Consider the following 8,345-nt stretch of genomic DNA (forward strand, 5'->3'; position numbering starts at 1 on the left):
GTAGGACCAGAGTTGTCCCAGACAGCCCCACCTCAGCGAACTGGGAGGTGATCATGAGCCCCTGGGGGGGTGGAGCCCACAACCACTAACACCAGGACCCCAGGTGTGCCTCAGCATCCCAGGGGAATCGGGAAGACACTGGTGCAGACAAGTTCACCAACCACTGAGTTTGCCTATGCTCTAGTTCAGCAGAGGAGACCTCTTGTGGCCAGATCACCCCTCCCCCACACTTAACACAGCTGCAGGACAACTCCTGGGAAACCCAGAAAGACTTCACCTGGCCTCTGCTTTCTCACACTATCCAGCTCAGCACCAGGTAAGCTGCAGCATTTTAGCTTCTAGCTGAAAGAACCAGAGGCCACACACGCAAAGCCTCAAGTTCAAGGCACAAGAACTGTCGGACAGAGCCACTTGTGTCCCAGAAGCAGAAATATACTTAAAAGTGAAGAAAAGGGTGACCATCATGAGCAAAAAGCAAAGCAGAAAAGACCATAGAATCTTTCTATGGGGACAAGGACCAAAACACGAATACCAAAGAGGCCTTGAGACTCTATCCCCATCTGAAACATCAGAAGGGAATATGAACTGGTCTGAAACCCAAAGAGCATTCTTGGAAGAGCTGAAGAAGAATTTTAAAAGCAAAATTAGAGAAATAGAAGAAAAACTAGACAATGATTTTAAAAATATGAAAAATGAAATCACAGAAGAATTTAAAAGGAAAATTGGACAAATGGAAAAGGAAGTACAAAACCTAACAGGAGAAAATAACTCCTTAAAAGGGACAATTGGATTGATAGAAAAGGAGATGCAAAAGCTAACTGAAGAAAACAATTTGATAAAAATTAGAATTGGGCAAGTAGAAGCTAATGACTCTGAGATATCAAGAATCAGTCAAACAGAATCTAAAGAATGAAAAATAGAAGAAAATGTAAAAACCTAATTGGAAAAACAACTGACCTGGAAAATAGATCCAGGAGAGAAAAATCTAAGAATTATTGGTCTACCAGAAAGCCATGATGAAAAAAGATCCTGGACAATATCTTTAAAGGAATCATCATGGAAGACTGCCCAGAAGTCCTAGATCCAAACAGCAAAATAGTCATTGAAAGAATCCACTGTTCACCTCCTGAAAGGAATCCCAAACTAAAAACACCAAGGAATATGGTTGCCAAATTCTAGAATTATCAAGTGAAGGAGAAGATACTGCAGGCAGCCAGAAAGAAACCATTCAAATATGAAGGAGCTATGGTCAGGATCACACAGGACCTTGCACCTTCTACATTAAAAGACTGAAGGATTTGGAATATGAGATTCCGTAAGACAAAGGAGCTAGGAATACAAACAAGGATCAATTACCCAGCAAAGTTGAGCATAATATTTCATAAAGGAGATGGACATTCAATGAAATAAGGGATTTCCAGACTTTCCTGATGAAAAGGCCAGAACTCAATAGAAAATTCTATCTTCAAACACAAGTCTCAAGAGAGGCATAAAAAGGTAAACAAGGGAAAAAACTTGTTATTTAATATGGGCAAACTGTTTAAATCCTTATAAAGGAAGATGATATTTGTTAATCTTGAGAAATGTATATTTGTCATGATATATAAATATATACATAGATAGAGGGAGAGGGTACAAAGTAAATGATGTGATAATAAAAATGTGATTTAAGGGTGCAAAGGGATTGTAATGGGAGATATGAAAAGGAGGAGGAAGAAAATGGTAAATTACATCACAGGAAAGGCACAAAAATATATTGCAGTAGAGGGAAAGAGGGGAGGGAGATGAGCATTGTTGGAGAATTACTCTCATCTGATGTGGTTCAAGGAGGGAACAACAAATTCAGTTAAGTATAGAAATCTAACTAGCTCTATAAGCAGTAGGAGGGGAAGGGGGAAAGAAAAGGGAGGGGAGGCTAAAAGGGAGGGATGGGAAAAGGGGAGTAAAAGGGGGGAAGCTGAAAGAAGGAAGGGAAGACTGCAGGAGGTGATGGTCAAAAATTAAAACTGTATTGCAGAGCTATGGTAGACACTTTAAAATATCTGGGAGACTACCTGCTAAAACAAACCTCAGGACTATATGAACACAATACAAAACACTTTTCGCACGAATAAGGTCAGATCTAAGTAAGTGGAAAAACTTCAGTTGTTCATGGGTAGGCCTAGCCAATATAATAAAAATGACAATTCTACCTAAATTAATTTACTTACTCAGTGCCATACTAATCAAACTATGAGATAATTATTTTCTAGAGCTAGAAAAAATAATATCAAAATTCATCCGGAAGAACAAAAGCTTCAAAATATCAAGGGAACCAATGAAAAGAAATGCTAGGGAAGGTGTCCTAGCCCTACCAGATCTCAAATCATATTATATAGCAGCAATTATCAAATCCACTTGTTACTGGCTAAGAAGTAGAGATGTAGACCAGTGGAACAGGTTAGGTACTCAAGACACAGTAGTTAATGAATATAGCAATTTATTGTTTGATAAACCCAAGGACCTCAGCTTCTTGGATAAGAACTCACTGTTTGACAAAAATTGCTGGGAAAAATGGATAGCAATGTGGCAGAAACTGGGTATAGACCAATGCTTGACAATGCATGCAAGAATAAAGTCCAAATGGGTACATGATCTAGATATGAAGATTGATATTGTAAAGAAATTAGTGGAGCAAGGAAGAGTATATTTGTGATTGCCCAGAATAACAGAAGAGGAAGTTGAATACTTAAACAACCCCATCTCAGAAAAAGAAATTGAACAAGCCATCAATGAACTCCCTAGGAAAAAATCTCCAGGGCCAGATGGATTCACAAGTGAATTCTATCAAACATTTAAAGAACAGTTAATTCCAATACTATATAGACTATTTTTGAAAATTGGGGAAGAAGGAGTCCTCCCAAATTCTTTCTATGATACAAATATGGTTTTGATACCCAAACCAGGAAGAGACAAAACAGAGAAAGAAAATTATAGACCAATTTCCCTAATGAATATAGATGCAAAAATTTTAAATAAGATTTTAGCAAAACGAATACAGCATCTTATCACGAGATTAATACATTATGATCAGGTAGGATTCATACCAGGATTACAGGGCTGGTTCAATATTAGGAAAACTATTAGCATTATCGATCACATCAACAACAAAGCTAACAAAAACCACATGATTATCTCAATAGATGCAGAAAAAGCTTTTGACAAAATACAACACCCATTCCTACTAAAAACACTGGAGAACGTAGGAATAAAGGGAACTTTCCATAAAATAATAAGCAGTACCTATCTAAAACCTTCAGCAAGCATTATATGCAATGGGGATAAGCTAGATGCATTCCCAATAAGATCAGGGGTGAAACAAGGTTGTCCATTATCACCACTATTATTCAATATGGTACTAGAAATGTTAGCTGTAGCAATTAGACAAGATAAAGATATTCAAGGAATAAGAATAGCCAAAGAAGAAACTAAATTATCACTCTTTGCAGATGATATGATGATTTACCTAGAGAATCCCAGAGATTCAAGTAAAAAATTACTTGAATTAATAAACAACTTTGGCAAAGTTGCAGGTTACAAAATAAACCCACACAAATCTTCTGCGTTCCTATATATTAGCAACAAAGTCCAACAGCAAGAGATAGAAAGAGAAATCCCATTTAAAGCTAGGGTAGACAGTATAAAATACTTAGGAGTCTACCTGCCAAAACAAACCCAGGGATTATATGAACACAATTACAAGACACTTTTTGCACAAATAAAGTCAGATTTAAGTAAGTGGAAAAACATTAGTTGCTCATGGGTAGGCCGTGCTAAGATAATAAAAATGACAATTCTACCTAAATTAATATACTTATTTAGTGCCATACCAATTAAACTATCAGACAATTACTTTCTAGAGCTGGATAAAATAATATCAAAATTCATTTGGAAAAACAAAAGGTCCAGAATATCAAAGGGACTAATGAAAAGAAATGCTTGGGAAGGTGGCCTAGCGCTACCAGACCTCAAACTGTACTATAAAGCAGCAATTATCAAAACCACTTGGTATTGGCTAAGAAACAGAGAGGTAGACAAGTGGAATAGACTTGGCACTCAAGATGCAGTAGGCAAGGAATATAGCAACCTTCTGTTTGATAAACCCAAGGACCCCAGCTTCTGGGATAAGAACTCATTGTTTGACAAAAATTGCTGGGAAAACTGGATAACAGTGTGGCGGAAATTAGGCATAGACCCATACCTGACACCGTACACAAGAATAAAGTCCAAATGGGTACATGATTTAGGTATAAAGATTGATACCATGAATAAACTGGAGAAGCAAGGAATAGTGTATTTATCAGATCTATGGAGAAGGGAAGAATTCTTTACTAAAGGAGAGATAGAAAGCATTATGAAATGCAAAATGGATAACTTTGATTACATTAAACTGAGAAGTTTTTGCACAACCAAACCCAATGCAACCAAAATCCGGAGGGATGTAGTAAATTGGGAAAGAATTTTTACAGCTAAGCTCGGAGATAAAGGTCTCATTTCTAGAATATATAGAGAACTGACTCATATGTATAATCATACAAGTCATTCCCCAATTGATAAATGGTCAAAGGATATGAACAGGCAATTTTCAGAGGAAGAAATTAAAGATATCTATAATCATATGAAAAAATGCTCTAAATCACTATTGATTAGAGAGATGCAAATCAAAACAACTCTGAGGTACCACATCACACCTATAAGATTGGCAAACATGACAGAACAAGAAAATGATAAATGCTGGAGAGGATGTGGGAGAGTTGGAACACTAATTCATTGTTGGTGGAGCTGCGAGAGCATCCAACCATTCTGGAGAGCAATTTGGAACTATGCCCAAAGGGCTACAAAAATGTGCATACCCTTTGACCCAGCAATATCGCTACTAGGACTATATCCCCAAGAGATCATAAAAATGGGAAAGGGTCCCACATGTACAAAAATATTTATAGCAGCACTCTATGTAGTTGCCAAAAACTGGAAGTCAAGGGGATGTCCGTCAACTGGGGAATGGCTGAATAAATTATGGTATATGAATGTAATGGAGTACTATTGTGCCATAAGAAATGATGAACAAGAAGACTTCAGAGAGGCCTGGAAGGACTTATATGACCTGATGCTGAGTGAAACGAGCAGAATCAGGAGAACTTTGTGCACAGCAACGACCACAGTGTGCGAGAGTTTTTTCTGGTAGACTTGGAATTTTGTAATAATGCAAAAACTTCTTATAAAAAAAAAATCCCAAAGGTGGTTCTCAAGGCAAAATGCCTTCCACACTCAGAGAAAGAAATATGGAAGTCATTCACAAAATGTAGCAGATCATGTTTGTGTATGTGTATGTGTTTGTGTATCATGTTTTGATTTGTTATATGATTTCTTTCCTTTATTTTAGTCTGACTACATAGCATGACTATAGTGAAAATATACTCAATAGGAAAGTATATGGAGAACCTATACAGAATTGTATGTAGTCGTGGGGAGGGAGGGGAGTAGTGGGGGGTAGGTGTGGGGGGGATAAAATCTCAATTTTATGGCAGTGATTGTTAAACATTAAAAAATAATAATAATAAAATATAATTACAAGCTAAAAAAAGAGTATATTTGTGGATTTATGGAGAATGGAGAAATTTTTGACTAAGCAAGAGACAGAGAACATTATAAAGGCAAAATGGATAATTTTGATTACATTAAATTAAAGAATTTTTGCAACTAGTGTCTGTGATAAAGGCCTCATTTCTAAAATATATAGAGAACTGAGTCAAATGTACAAGAATACAAGTCATTCCCCAAGTGATAAATGGTCAAAGCATATGAATAGACAGGTTTCAGAGGAAGAAATTAAAGCTGTCTATAGTCAGATGAAAAAATGCTCTAAATCACTATTGACTAGAGAGATACAAATCAAAATAACTCTGAGGTGCCACATCACACCTATCAGATTGGCTAATATGGCAAAACTGGAAGATAATAAATGTTGGAGAAGATTTGGGAGAGTTGGAACACTAATTTATTGTTGATGGAGCTGTGAACTGATCCAACCATTCTGGAGAGCAATTTGGAACTATACCTAAAGGGCTACAAAAATGTGCTTACCCTTTGACCCAGCAATATTGCTTCTAGAACTGTATTCCAAAGAGATCATAAAAATGGGAAGGGTTCCCACATGTACAAAAATATTTATAGCAGCTCTCTTTGTGGAAATCAAGTGGATGCCCTTCAATTGGGGAATGGCTGAACAAGTTGTGATACATGATTGTAATGGAATACTATTATGCTATAAGAAATGATAAACAAGAAGACTTCAGAGAGGCCTGGAAAGACTTATATGAACTGATGCTGAGTGAAAGGAGCAGAACCAGGAGAACTTTGTACACAGTGTGCAAAGAATTTTTCTGGTAGATTCAGTCCTTCATAGCAATGCAAGGACTTAAAAAATTCCCAATGGACTTTTGAAGCAAAATGCCTTCCACATCCAGAGAAAGAATTAAGGTATTGGATCACAGAATGAAGCAGACCATTTTCTTTTGTGTTATGTTTTGTTTTGGTCATTTTAATTCTTCTATTCAACATGACTACTGTGAAATTGTATTTAATAGGAATGTATATGTACAACCTATATAAGATTGCAAGCCATCTTGGGGAGGGAATTGGGAGGGAGGGAAAAATCTAAGATATGGGGAAGTGATTATAGAACCCTGAAAACAAATAAAATAATTATTAAAAACAAAAAAAAGAATGAGGCCACTGAGGCTCTGCAATTCTGGAGTTCTTAGTTGCCTTTTTCAATGTGTTCCCTACACATACACCTGACTGAATACCAATGCACTTTAAATTTGTGCTCACATTTCCTCTTCCCAAATGTGCTTTTGTGGAAGATTTTCCACAGAGTGTTAAGAGAAATGCTTTGAAACAACTCTTCTTGCTTTGCTATTCAAAGAAATATCTTTGTAGTAGAATTGTGTCTACTGACTGATTGCTAAAGGGAAGCACAGTGATTGGAGCTTGTGAAATAGTGTTAGGAGGGTAGCTGCTCCTGAACATCATAGCAACCACCCTGGGGATGCAATCTGCCAGTGCCACTGTGAGTTAGTTGAATAAGATCCAACAAGTGCCCTGTGTTTCAATTTCTGCCCTTGCAGATTCACAAATGACAGTTGGCTTCTCCTTTACTCCCTTGCCTTCCCTATTTTGACTATAACCTGAGGCACAAAGCCTCAGACATTCTATCCTTTTTCTTTTTTCTTCCTACCAACACATGAGGACAGCAAAACCTTCTTAGATTCACTGTCTGAAGGGTGACAGAAAATCCCCACAGGTGCTGAAGATACCTGGGAACAGGGGCTAAATAGTGAAAGGTCTGGAAAGAATAAATTTTTCCTGAAGCTATATGGGTAGACCCTGCTTCATCCAAGCCTTTTATGACATAGGAAATGGTCTTCATGGGGAACTGTGGCCATATAAATACTAGAGAGACAATATGACACAGTGCATAGAAAGCTGACCTTAGAGCTAGGAAGACCTGGTTTCACGTCCCACTTCTGACACTTACTGGCTGTGTGACCCTTGGCAAGTCACTTAAGTTCTCAGCACCCTAGGCAAAATGGACCTGCATTGGTTAAGGAGTTTCTTACCTGCAGATGTTCCTCAGCACAGTCCTGGTGACCATTGATACAAGGGAGCTGAGGAAGGTCAATGGTGGTGTTGTCATGATGGTGTTCCTGTTTGCTGATGACTGTTAAAGTCCTGGAAAAAAAGAAACTATACAAGAAGAAATTGCACCTCCTATAGACAAATGCCTGTTGTCTAATTATGCCTGTGTCCTCACTTTTTCATAGGAAAATACTTTATCCTTCCTTCCTTCATTCTCCATCACATTTCCATAACTCTTGGCCATCTTCATTTCTCTTCTCTTTCTAAACTTTTTCCATTTGACTTCATAACACCGATGTCATTGAGACTTGGTGAGAATGGGATTATTGTGCCAGGAGGAACAGAAAACCTTCTGGGTATGCATTCAACCCACAGAATTTCAGGTTAAATGTTTTCCCCAGACCCCATTAACTCCTCAAACCTCCAGCAAAGAGAAATTATGCACCAGAAATAAAGCAATTATACTCAAATGCACAAAACAAAGAGAGAATCCCAACATGGCAAAATTTAGCTGAATTAACCCTGGAAGAGCCCAGAAGTCCTTAAAGCACTCAGGAGTCCTCCTTTACCAATCTCTTCTTTTTCAGCAGGGAGTCACCTACTGATGGTTCCATCTGTGCCCAGTATTTCCTTGGAATTCCCCTTTTGTTTCACAAACTTTGCCA

The sequence above is a fragment of the Notamacropus eugenii genome, chromosome X (genome assembly GCF_028372415.1).
Source record: "Notamacropus eugenii isolate mMacEug1 chromosome X, mMacEug1.pri_v2, whole genome shotgun sequence".
NCBI classification, from domain to species: domain Eukaryota; kingdom Metazoa; phylum Chordata; class Mammalia; order Diprotodontia; family Macropodidae; genus Notamacropus; species Notamacropus eugenii.